This window comes from Myotis daubentonii, chromosome 17 (assembly GCF_963259705.1).
Source record: "Myotis daubentonii chromosome 17, mMyoDau2.1, whole genome shotgun sequence".
Lineage (NCBI taxonomy): Eukaryota > Metazoa > Chordata > Mammalia > Chiroptera > Vespertilionidae > Myotis > Myotis daubentonii.
The window spans coordinates 14169283-14181813 of record NC_081856.1 but is presented as its reverse complement, the minus strand read 5'-3'; positions in this window follow the sequence as shown (position 1 = coordinate 14181813).

Genomic DNA, 12531 nt, shown 5'->3' with positions numbered 1-12531 from the left:
TGGCTGAGAAAGGCTTACAGCACCACAGGCCTCCCGAGTCAGGGCTCAAAGCAGCCCTCTGGGTGTGGGCAGAAAACACCGGGGCCCTGGAGAGCTGAGCCCTGCCCGCAGGCTCGGAGAGAGCAGCTCCCAGAGAAATGTGAGCGGGGCTCTGCGAAACCCAGAGCGCCCCACAGTTTGTATGATTTACCACGTGCACAGAGCAGCCGGGAGGAGAAACGCGCGTTTCCTGGCAGACAGGACATGATGCCGTCTATAGGAGTGAGGCGATCGGCACTTATGCGAAATGTCAACCGAAGTTACGTGTTACTGTTCCAAAGTGTCACACGTCTTCCTGTCCACCCACGAGGGCCACTACTTCAGAGAGAGGAGCGGAGAGGGTACAGAGGAGTAAACGTGAAATTCTAACTTGAAAGCACGTTTTTACTTGGGGAGAAACGATACACAAGAGATACAGGCGAATGTGTGTAAGACTCGGGCTCTGCTGGGAGGAATACAAGGATTTGTGAGGTTCCCAAAAGCCATGAGTTGGAGAATCGAACAGAGGGTTTGCCCCGTGAACCACAGATGAGAAAGGACATGCTTTAGGATATCAAAGCGGCTGGGAGAGGCTGACGGGGGAGAACAATTCCCAGATATATTCCCAGGAATATGGAGGATCCGAGGGGAGGGGAGTCACACATTCCATTTCCATCCCGGACATCTGAGGACAGAGATGGCAGCAGCCTCATCAGGTAATAGAAGGAACGCAGGACAGCCATGTCAGGACAGAGGGACGTGCGGGGCACGTAGGCAGACAGAGCCCGAGACGGCCATGCCGTGGTCCCTGACCCGCTGCCCTGTCCCCTCTGGGTCTGGCTCTAGTGCCCGCAGCAGCTGTGAGTATTGGCAGCGGGTGCCGTGCTGCCGATGCCCTTCTCCAGGCCGTGCCCTTAGCCGAAGAAGGCCTCCTCGCCCAAGGCCAGGTGAACTCCGGGGCGGCCCACGTCCAAGGGCTGGTGCCCTGCAGGGATACGAAGTCCACGCCCCTCGCTCGCCTCCAACAACTGGACAAGCCTTCCGGCTCCAGAGCAACCTGTGCCATCAGCTGCTCCGCGACTGCCCGGCAGTTCTAACTTCACCCGCTCCCCTCACTCCCTTCCAGGGGTTGTTTCCAAGGACGTTTGCCAATAAATGTTTTATAGGCAAATCTTAACGTTCTGCTGACCTCACATCGGCGAGAATCACGAGCTGGTGGGCAGCCTGTGGGTTGCGTGGTGTGGCGAGAGGTAAGGCTTCTAGTGGATGTCACCAAGGCCAGGATGGACAACATGGCTGAATTTCAGAGCATCATTGAGAGCCACAACTGAGTCAGCATTGGTGGGAGAGGCGGATGGATAGCCACACGCTGACCATGCCTGACCATGCCTGACCATGCCTGACCATGCCTGACCACGCCGGAAGGGCCAGCCATAGGCGACCTCAGATGTGAACCCTTTGGCACATGCAGAACCTAGCTGGGCAAGACACCCGGGGAGGCCAGTGAGGACCAGAGGCTGTCATCACCCAGATGTCCCCCTCCTGAGGGCACTAAGCCCACTAGACCCACATCCTACCATCCCACCCACCAGCAGAGGAGGGAGGGGCAGACTGAATGCTGGCCCCAAAGAGATCTCTAATATACGGAAGGTGTCTCAGTTACCATGAAAGGAACCAAATGAAGAGTTTCTCCACCATCCGTGGAAATGGATGCAGAAATAGGCAACTGAAAAGAGGAGGAAAGACAAAAACACCAACTAGTTGGGGCAAAAAGAGCCATGTATGTGATATATATCTATAGACATCACTTTAACTCTAAGAACCGGGCCTTGTCCTAAGGGCCTTTATTTAAGTAGTTTTGTCGTTTATGGACTTTTAGGTGAAAATTTGCCAAGCTGCCAGGTAGCTGACAGCTGACATCAAATACCACCCTGGTTACTGAAAAGGCATTTCCCAGCAGGCAGCCAGCAGCATCCCAACCAGAAGCACAGTGCTTGTGCCTTGTCACTTGAAGAGGAACAGACAGGCCGGCGATGAGCCACGATGGAGCGGGGCGAGGTTCCTTGCGCTCCTGTTCTCAGCCTTTTCATCGTTCTAACTGCGCTTGCACACAGTTTTCTCCTGTCATTCTCACAAGCACCCTCAGAGGGGTCACTGTGATCATCCTAAGTTTAGAGAGGACCTGGGGACCACAGAGGCCCCAGGCTGGGCCATGCCTGCACAGGGATTCAGAGCTGGCGGCTGGCTCCAGAGCCTCCGCCTGCTGCCTCTGCGACCCACTGGGACCCACTGCCTCCCTACGTCTGCTCCGCGCACATTGCAAATGGCATTTGTGTCGGGGGCTTGAGATCTGAAGCGTCATTGTAGGCAAGCTCCAGACATAAGTGTTGCCGAGGGCGACGTTCACCCAGGTGGGTGCAGACATGGAGGGATTAGGAGCCATGGTGACCGATGGGTAATGAACAGGGGTTGTTGGGAAAGCCAGAGTCACTCCCATGTGGTGTGTCCCGGATGCACGCGTCAGCAGTTACGTGTCTAAAGTCTTCATTTGGAAGGTCTGTATACAGTGCCTGTCCAGGAGCTGTCAGCCGTGTCCTGTATCACTGTGTCCTTAGTAGGACTCTCTGCGGCTGCTCACTGAGTCCCTTTCATGTCACAAGAGAGGAGTGTCTTAGTAAGGGACAGAGGCAGGTCAGACATCTCCCCGGGCCCGTGACTTTTGGCCACTCCCAACACCAGGCAGCGGAAAACTCCACATTTGCCAAATTTCCAAGCTGTGATGATCAGCCAGGCTGTTTCCCCTCCTTTATCCACGTTTTCTCTCCTTCGCAAAGTCACCACCCATCGCCACGTATGTGAATAGTGGGATCCTCGTTTCAAACACAGGCCTGCAGGATGTAAAGTGTTTCGTGCCGCCAGCAGACCGATCTGAGAATACTTAGGAACTGCTCACTTTAACTCCCCTCCTGGCAGACTCTATTTGTATCCCTGGTTTTAGCCTCGCAGACTTGGAGGGGGTGGTGAAAGATGAACGGGCAGTGCTCAGCCACCAGGGGAGAAAAACGTCATCCCGCCCCCAGAATAGCAACAGCAATAAATATGGTCACGGAGCTCTTCTGCTCAGGCCGAAGCGACAGACGGGATCACATTTGTGGCCCCCAACGGGCCTCCTGGCTGCGGGGGCTGGCCCAGGGGCTTGGAGGAAACACGCATAAAGTTGATGCTGACGGAGAGGGCACCCTGGCTTTCCGAGCTGTGACTTAGTGAGCAAAGGAAGGGGGTGGGGGTCCAGGACCTCCCCGCAGAGCTGGGGGTGCTCGCCACCCTTCTGGCCACAGGGGAGCGCGTCCTAAATCAGCGCCGGGGACAGCTGGCTCCTGAGAACTGAGCCGAGAACTCCCCTGCACGTCTGCCTGAGAACTTGCTGTGAGCTGCAGCTGCCACAGCCATCAGGGCACGTGTGCAGCCAGGAAGGTGAACGAGAGGCGGCCACCGGTTACTTAAAGAGGACCCTTCGGACGTCAGCCCCGCCACGTGCAGAAACAGCACCTTGGCTCCGGGGGGTCCTGGACGAAGGGGCGTCTCTCTCCCTTCAAAACTCCTCACGTCTCCTTTGCAGACCAAGCCACCAGGCTCTCAGCCATTCCTGGGGCTCCTGGGGCGCCTTCGTCGGTCGTTTTTCCTGTATATTTCGGTTTCATCTATGAGATGGCCACGTCTCTGGGGGGTCGTGGTTTTAGCATCTTTACGTTCTTTTGCCACTTGCCATAGGCAGGACGGGGCTAGCCCGTCTGCATGACTCGCACACAGCAGCGTCATTCAGGATGAAACGTGTTTAAGCTAATGCATCATTTCCCCCTGTGTTTTGGAAACCGAAGCGTCCCCTGAATGTGACCAGTTTCCCTTTTCCTGTTAAACATCTCTACTGTAAAAGAAGAGACTTTCTTGTAAAGCCACACTCCTTCTCTCTACGACCTTTGTGGGTCAGGGGTCTCTCCAACCAGTCCCCAATGCTATGCAGGAAGCCACCAGAAACAGGTTCACGGTGGCCACATGTCACCCATTTAACAGGCACAGATTCAATGCCACGCTTTCATTGGTTTCGGTTCCAGGCTTAGGACTGAAAGGAATCTTTTCTTCACGAACCACAACTTTGCTTTTATTTGAACAGGGGAGTCCGTAAAGAATTAATTAAGCAAATGTTGCTGTGGACTTTGGTATCTCAGTGTGAAAGTTAGCACTCTCTTCTGTTGTCACTATTATCTTCCCTTCTTTAGGATCTTATTAAGACCAACAAGATAAAGGAAGTAGGTTTTATAGCACCAGCTCTCATGTTCCTTCTCCAAGCGTCCCTGGTGACTTTGGGTGGTTAAGAAAAAAAAAAAATTATCCCAGTGTGTTGCAATTAGTGCCAAAGGAACACAGATGACTACTCAGTGCCCAGGACCTGCGGCTGCCCAGAACCTTATCTTGTCCTATTTATACATCCACAAAGCCAATTCCTCCTTAGAGCAACCCTTGCAACATTAGCATTTTCTTTCTGTAAAACTTATGTCTCTGAGTTTTTATGCCATTTTTCTCATGTGGCCAGAGACAATGCAGGCATAAATTAACATCTCCACTTATTATTTAGTGACTAAAAGATAAGTACCAAATGCTTTTAAATCCATGGGAAGATTTCTTTAAAGATAAAAAGAAAAGACTCCCTCAATCGCTTATTGGGAAATAGGAAGAAAAAGTCGCCTTCCACTGTGAGGACGGCGTTCTGTGGTTATGATAAAGGATGAATCATAGACAAGCACATTTAAATTAGTAAGAAAGCACTGAACTTTAGGAAATATAACTGATGGAAAATTGTAATTTCAGACCTTAGCATGAGGTATCTTATATGGAATATACTTTTTCCAAGATTGCATCTAAATATCCTGGAGGCTCTTATAGCTGCAATCATTCATAAACAGACCTCTTCATTATTGTTACATTAATGAAAGAAGCCTTAGTGATATTATTCATACTAGAGGCCCGATGCACGAAATTTGTGCAAGGGGCTGGGCCCCCCCAGCAGCGGCAGCTGCCTCTGCCTCGGTGTGGCCTGGGGCCTCTGCCTCGGCTCCCGCTGCTGCAGCTTCATCTGGAAGGACGTCTGGAAGGACATCCGATCGAGTTATGCTTTTATTATTATAGATACCAGGAGAGCACACTGGGAAAGGACTCCTCTCTTTCTCCCTAACTTCTCTTATCTCCATATTCTAAGTGAGATGTGCATACTATTAACATAGCCACCAAATGTTCCTATAGTGAGTACTCCAGTGGGGACACATGAAGTTCAGGAATGACCCCTAACGCAGCTGTGAGTAATATCTAAGTATTTTATCAGCTGTTATTTCTTTTTGTAGAAACATTTGATTTCCACCTAGTACTGAGTATTTCATATGCATTTTTGAAGAAAAAATGGCTAAAATTCACATGACATCATTAGAACTCCCAAAATGAAGCGCCAAAGTCCAGCTAGCCTGGTAGCCACGCTCCTCTGACTATAGGACACGTTGTATTAATAGTTACCATCTACCCAGAGTGTTAAAAAATACACATTATTTTTACTGTTCTAGAGTTATCTTTTATAATTGTTATATATACCTTGTGCTAAACATTGTGTAAGATGCTTATCATTTAAAAAAATCATGATTAATCCTCAATACGGTTCGCCCTTGAGCAGCACAGGTTTGAACTGTGTGTGTCTACTTATATTCGGGTTTTTTTTTTTTCTTTCCAAAACAGTTGGCCTTCTGTATCCACAGGTTTCGCATCCATGGATTCAACCAATGGAGCATGGAAACTAATATTTTTGGTCTGTGGTTAAAAATCTCCGATGTGGAGAGCGGACTATATGCATTAGTTAATTTTTGGGGGGAGTCAAAAGTTATACGTGGATTTTTTTGTTAATCCTCACCTGGGGATATTTTTTCCATTGATTTTTAGAGAGAGTGGAAGGGAAGAAGGAAGGGGGGGAGAGAGAGAGAGAGAAAGAGAGAGAGAGAGAGAGAGAGGGAGAGAGAGAACGAGACATAAATGTGAGAGAGACACATTGACTGGTTGCCTTCCCCACACGCCCTGACTAAGGCCAGGGATCAAATCTGCAATCCAGGTATATGCCCTTGACTGGAAATCAAACCTGTGACCCTTCAGTGCAAAAGGCCAGCTCTCCAACCATTGAGCAACACTGGCCAGGGCTTACATGGATTTTTAATTGTCCCTAGCCCCCATGTTGTTCAACCATATATCCCAACAAAGGTGGTATGATTATTCTACCTGGTTTATAGGTGAGCAAGCTGTGCCCATGATAACATAGCTGGCAATCAGTGGAGCCAGTGATTGAATGCAGTTCTGACTTTTTTTTTTCTTTGAATACTTAATAGACGTTTTTAAGAGCAATTTTGGGTCCACAGCATAAGTTAGTGGATGGTACAGAGAGTTCCCATACTCCCTACCCCCACATTCATGGCCTCCTCTACTATCATCATCCCACACAAAGTGGTACATTTGCTTCAACTGATGAACCTACAGCACACATCATAATCACCCAAAGTCCATAGTTTAAAATAGGGTTCACTCTGGTACACTTATGTGTTTTGACAAATGTATAATTCCATGTATCTACCATTGTAGTATCACATAGAGTAGTTTAACTGCCCTAAAAATCTTCTGTGCTTGCCCAGCCAGTGTAGCACAGTGGTTGAGCATGGACCTATGAACCAGGAGGTCACAATTCAATTCCCCATTCAGGGCACATGTCCGGGTTGCAGTCTCGATTCCCAGAAGGGGGCATGCAGGAGGCAGCTGATCAATGATTCTCTCTCATCATTGATGCTTCTATCTCTCTCGCCCTCTCACTTTGTCTCTGAAATCAATAAAACTATATTTTAAGAAAATCCTCTGTGCTCTGTTCATCACTCCCACCCCACAATCCCTGGCAACTGCTGATCTTTTTATTGTCCTCAGTTCTGTCTTCTCCAGAATATCGTATAGTTGGAATCATTTACCATGTAGCCTATTCAGATGGACTTCTTTCGCCGAGTAACATGAATGCAGCTCTGACTTTGGAGCCTGAGCCATGTTCTGGAGTGAAGGGTAACGCTAAGTTAACATGGAGAAATTGACCAGTGAAGTATCAACGCCAGGCACTGCTCTCATACAGTGACGTGACCCACAGGACTGCATCATTGTGTCCAAACCTGAAATTGTAAAGTCAATAAACTGAACAGAAGTCAGACTGTGATGTAATACATAAATAGTAGAAGACTTTAGAGTTGGCCTAGATCTGTGCTCAGGCGAGTGGCGAGCCACGTGGAAGCTGTGGGATGCAGTGGATGCATAGAATTTGGAGCTAGAAGCCTGGTGATTTGGTTCCCCATCTACCAATACTTAGAAGGGTAGTTGGCTTCATATCTCAGTGCTGATTCCTTATCTCACAAAGGGGGTAGGTGGAAAAATCAAATGAGTAGTGTCTTTAAAGCATTTGCAGACTTTTAGTAGGAAATTGGGTATTATTAGGGGAATGTTGGCACACATTTGGTTTAGTTTTAGGAGGATATTTTCCCCACTCTGTTCCTCTCACTTTTTCTTTCTTTCTACAAATCCTAAACAAGTTGGGCAAAAAATTCCTGAAGTAAAAACAATTAGAGACTTGAGGAGTAGGTAGCATTTGCAATCCCAGCTGATGGCTCTGTGATTTTCCCTCACAGACTGAGGCTGGCTCTTGCAGTTGTAAGAACATGACCTCTACACCAGTCTTCTGGGGTAAAGTCCAGGTTTTGATACTTAATGACAACAGTGTGAGTTTGGGAAATTTCCTGTCCCTTCTGTGTCTCAGTATCCTCACTTATAAAATGGGTATAATTCTCCCTGCCTTAAGAGATTTTGCATGTGTTAAAATAAAATATCCATATAAAATCCTCCAAATGGCTCCTGACACACACTAAACACTCAAAAAAAAAATCAGTAGCAACCCTTTCATCCAAATGCATCTTTGAACTGCTTACTGGTCCATAGTCAAGTGTTTCCTCTGAAAGGACACCATTCCTCACAGTACAGACGATGAGAGAGGGTGGCCAACATGTGAAACCCTCTCCGCCAGAAACACAACGTGAACTCTCTACTAAAAAACAAAGAATTTCGTGCACTATTTACATTAGCAGCCATTCTTTGAGAAACGAGAAAGTTAATCAAATTATTGTAAGTCTACAGAGCCTCCTGAGTTCATATGGCACACTTGGTGGTATGCATGATGATTTGCTCTGGGATGCACGGAAGACCAGAGAATACATTCTAGAGTGTCAGGAGCAAGTCTGGGCTATTCTAAGGTCATGGAGGCTTTCTCTTAGAAGCCCACAGTGGGTAATCTACAGTTTTTGAGGGAAAAGTGGAGGAGTCTTGGCATCTTGAGTCTATATACTGGTGGCTTGAAACCATGTCCTTTTTTTTTTTTTTTTTTTTTTTTTAACCAGGCTGTTTTGTGAAAATGGTTCCAGATTATTTAACCTTTTTTTCCAGCTACCAGAAGTCAACCTTTGAGTTTCATACACCATTCTGCTCCTGAGGTTTCATAGATGGGGCAAACTAGCGACTGAGAATTGGGGTGATTCATCAATTCTACACTAAATTGACAATTCTCCAGCTTAATACGCATCAGAAAAACTGATGGTTTTTTCCCCATCAGTTTAAAAAACTGGAGAGCCTTTTAAAACGCCAGTTGCTGGGCTCTGCCTCCAAATTTTGTGATTCACTAAAATGTAACAAATTCCTGGTTGCTGTCATTTGTCCGGGGGCCACACTTTGGAAACCAGTGCTGATAAATCAGACATAGGAGTCAAGTTGATTAGGGCTCTGGTCAACCAGCTGGAATCATCACAACTCTTTCACCAAATTAATGTATGCAGGTGAGCCATGATTAGATAATACTTTGAATTTTGTAGATGCTCGAGAATATCAGATAGTAAGAATTCTTCATATGTGAGATAAAAATTCTAAAAAATAACTTCTAAATATCCCCTTTATTTTTTTCTTATGCATACGTATACCAGTTACAGAGCATTTGCAATTCTTTGTAGGCATGGGTCAGGACGGAAGAGGCTAAATCTGGGTGCTTGGTTAGTATTAATGTTGCTACTCTCGGGAGAAAGTGGAAATTCTATTTTTTTCAAAAAACATATATATAAAATATATTTTCCAATTTTGAAAATTTTGATTTTGAACTAGATAGCTTAATTAGTTAAATATATTCTTTAGAGACTAGAGATGTTTCTGTATTCTAATTGTCAAGAAAGAAAATTATCAGGGGATTGATTTTTCTTTAAAAAATAGAGACCTCTTGTGGTCATTCATAAAAGTACTTTATAAAACAGAAACCTAGAGTATTCCAATTTGTCAAACGGTTTCAAGATCTCTGACTTTGTTGAAATATATTACAAAATTATATCTATCCCATAATACCGATCAAAATATATAAGAAGATCAGTAATAGGACTTTAGGACTTTACATAACAGTAACTTTTATAAATATATACATCAGTCAGCCATAAAAGTTCTAGATTGTAATTTAAAATCTGATTGAAGCATAAGACATAAAGGAAAGTGAACAAATCCTAATTGTCTAACTCAAAGAAATTTCCTGAACTGGATCTCTCTGTGCAGCCAGTATGTCTGATAGATTTTCTATTGTAATTTTATAGGTAAGGTGACTCAGGTTCAGAGAGGTATGTGATCTGCTATTTCATAATATCAATCAAATCCACTTTAACCTCATTTATATAGGGATATATAAATGAATAAAGAATTTCAATAAATGTTAATATAAAAAGACAGTCAGTTTACAGAGGCATAATCCTCAGCCCAGATTTGTAAATACCAAATTCTGTCAAATGAAAATACCTGTACACATAGAATTTTGAGAGCAGTAGCCTAAACAGGCTATAATTTATTATTATTGTTGTTAGTTGTTGGTTGTCATTGTTTGCTGTGGCTGTTGTTGTTGGTGATCTACTCTTGCTCCATTAATAAATAAGCAGTTTAGAGCACCTTTCATGTACCAGGCACTAATTTGGATTCCTGGGGGTAACACAATGAATATTGGGCCTTGACCTTATTAAGCTCTGAAGCTAATGCACAAGAAAGACATATAAACAGTAGTTTCTGATACTGTAGTTTGTGCTTTCACAGAAGTATATATACACCTATGTGGAGTTATTTTCAAGAAGGTGGCTATATTTTCCCCAAAGTCTACCCCACACCATGCAAAGCTTGAAAGTCCACAAATTTCTCTTTGGTTTTAGAGCTAGCATAGTGTAGTAGAAAATACACCTGACTAGCAGTCAGAAAAGTTGTGTTTGAGATACGGCTTTTCCACTTATCAAGATTTTGGACCAGTCTTTTAGTCATGAAACCTTATTTTCCTCAATTATAAATTAGGGATGGTAGCTACCTCAGACTATCAGAGATCATATGAGACTGTAAGAAATTGGTCTGTGGTCTTTAGATGAAGTTCTACATTATGCTTTGTCTGTAGGGCATTATAAATATGAAACACCAATGCAATAATCAATTCATTCAGTTTTCCCGGGTTTATGGTTTTTTTTTTTTTTTCCTGCTGGGAAGATGTGCTAGAGAAAGTACAGTGAAGAGAATGAAAATGTTGTAAGAGTAGTGGGTGTCTGAGTCATGGAGAAGGAAGCAGAACTAAGCTTATCAGGACAGGAAAAGATACCAAAAGCAGATAATATACAAACTCATTCATTCTCAGATTTACCCAAAGTTCTCCTGATCATCATCATCATCATCATCAAAATAATTTACTAAACATCAAATAAAATTCATACACTCCATGGTGTGCAGGTAAATGTTTAACATCCAATTCTCTGGAAAAAAACAAACATGATAGATAGCACTAGCCAATTGCTATGGTGTAAATACGCCTATGATGGCCAATTTCAGGCTACTAAGATGACATCACTGAACAGGGAGATAGGAAGAGATACATAGCCATACACTCTTATATATGACATACATAATTCCAAGAGTGTAGACAAAAATAAACATAGCAAAATGATTAGGAAGTAATGAGTGAGTTTTGAGTATTTGCTGGCTCTATTTAAAAAATTATTTAAATGTAATTCAATTTTATCTCATTTTTAATATTGGCTATGTTGAATATCCAGCTTGCAAAATTCCTTAAGATGTAGCAATCAGCTCTCATCCGCCTGTATGAGCCAGTGGTAGCCCAACACTAGACATGCTGGTAATTGCACCAGTATGGTCCTAGTTATGGTAGACGTCATCACCTCTTCTGGGAAGACCCTGTGTTAGGAGGCTTTGTCTGCACTCCTATCTCAACATCCTAGGCACCCAGCAATGGCCACGCTGTGTTGTGGTCTCATCTCTCTCCCTCCACACTTGACTTCCTGAAGCCAGTTCCTGTGACTTTTACCTCCATCTCTTCTGCACCCAGCACTGTTCCTGAAAGAGGGAAAGCTCAACAAGTGCACACGGACCTGGAGCTGGCTCCTGTTCTCCTGGAGCCCACAATCTAACTTAACATACAAAGACACACGGCAATAGAATGCAAGACGATTTAGCAGAAGCCCTGAATAAACGTGTGAATGGATAATAAGGTTTTTCTATTACATACAAGTGGATTTTAGTGGGAAGTATTGGAATGGGGAGAGGGACATTATGAGATTTGTCTCTTCCAAGGCCCCTCCCCCCGTTTTAAAACTTGAGTTGAATACCTGCCTTGTTTTCTCATAGTACCTTGTGTTTATTCTAAGACATATAGGTCTTATCTCTGTTATGGTAGTCTATTTATTTTGTTGTCTCTGCCACCAACCTTATATCTTGGGTGCCAGGTATCAGGTCTTATATATATTTGCATTCCCAGTGCCCGGCATAATGCTTGGAATATAGTAGATACTCAGTAAATATTTGCTGAATGCATTATACAAGCATCCACAGCAATATTAGCACGTTAATTTACAAGTGATGCCACATTTTAAGAGGTGTACAATAATAACTAGACTAGTACAAATTATGATTCATACCTATAAAGAGAATGTTTATAAGTTAACTGAACCTGTGAATAACATCGAGTACCTACAACACGCCAGGCTGTTTTAAGTTTTTAACATTGTATTTAGTTACTTAATTGTCATAAAAACCTTATTAGGGTAGTAAATTATCTCCACTACAAAAATGGGAAATACTGGGAATCCAGGACATGAATTCAGGTAGATCTGTTCTAAAAATTTCTGTATTTAATAACTAAGCTATTTTTCCTCACCATTGTGTATTAGTTGTTGTTGTTGTTGATGATGATGATGATGATGATAATAATAATAATAAATTAGTTTGGCCCAGCTGGCATGGCTCAGTGGCTGAGCGTGGAACTGTGAACCAGGAGGTCATGGTTCAATTCCCAGTCAGGACACATACCCAGGTTTCAGCTCCATCCCCAGTGGGGGGAGT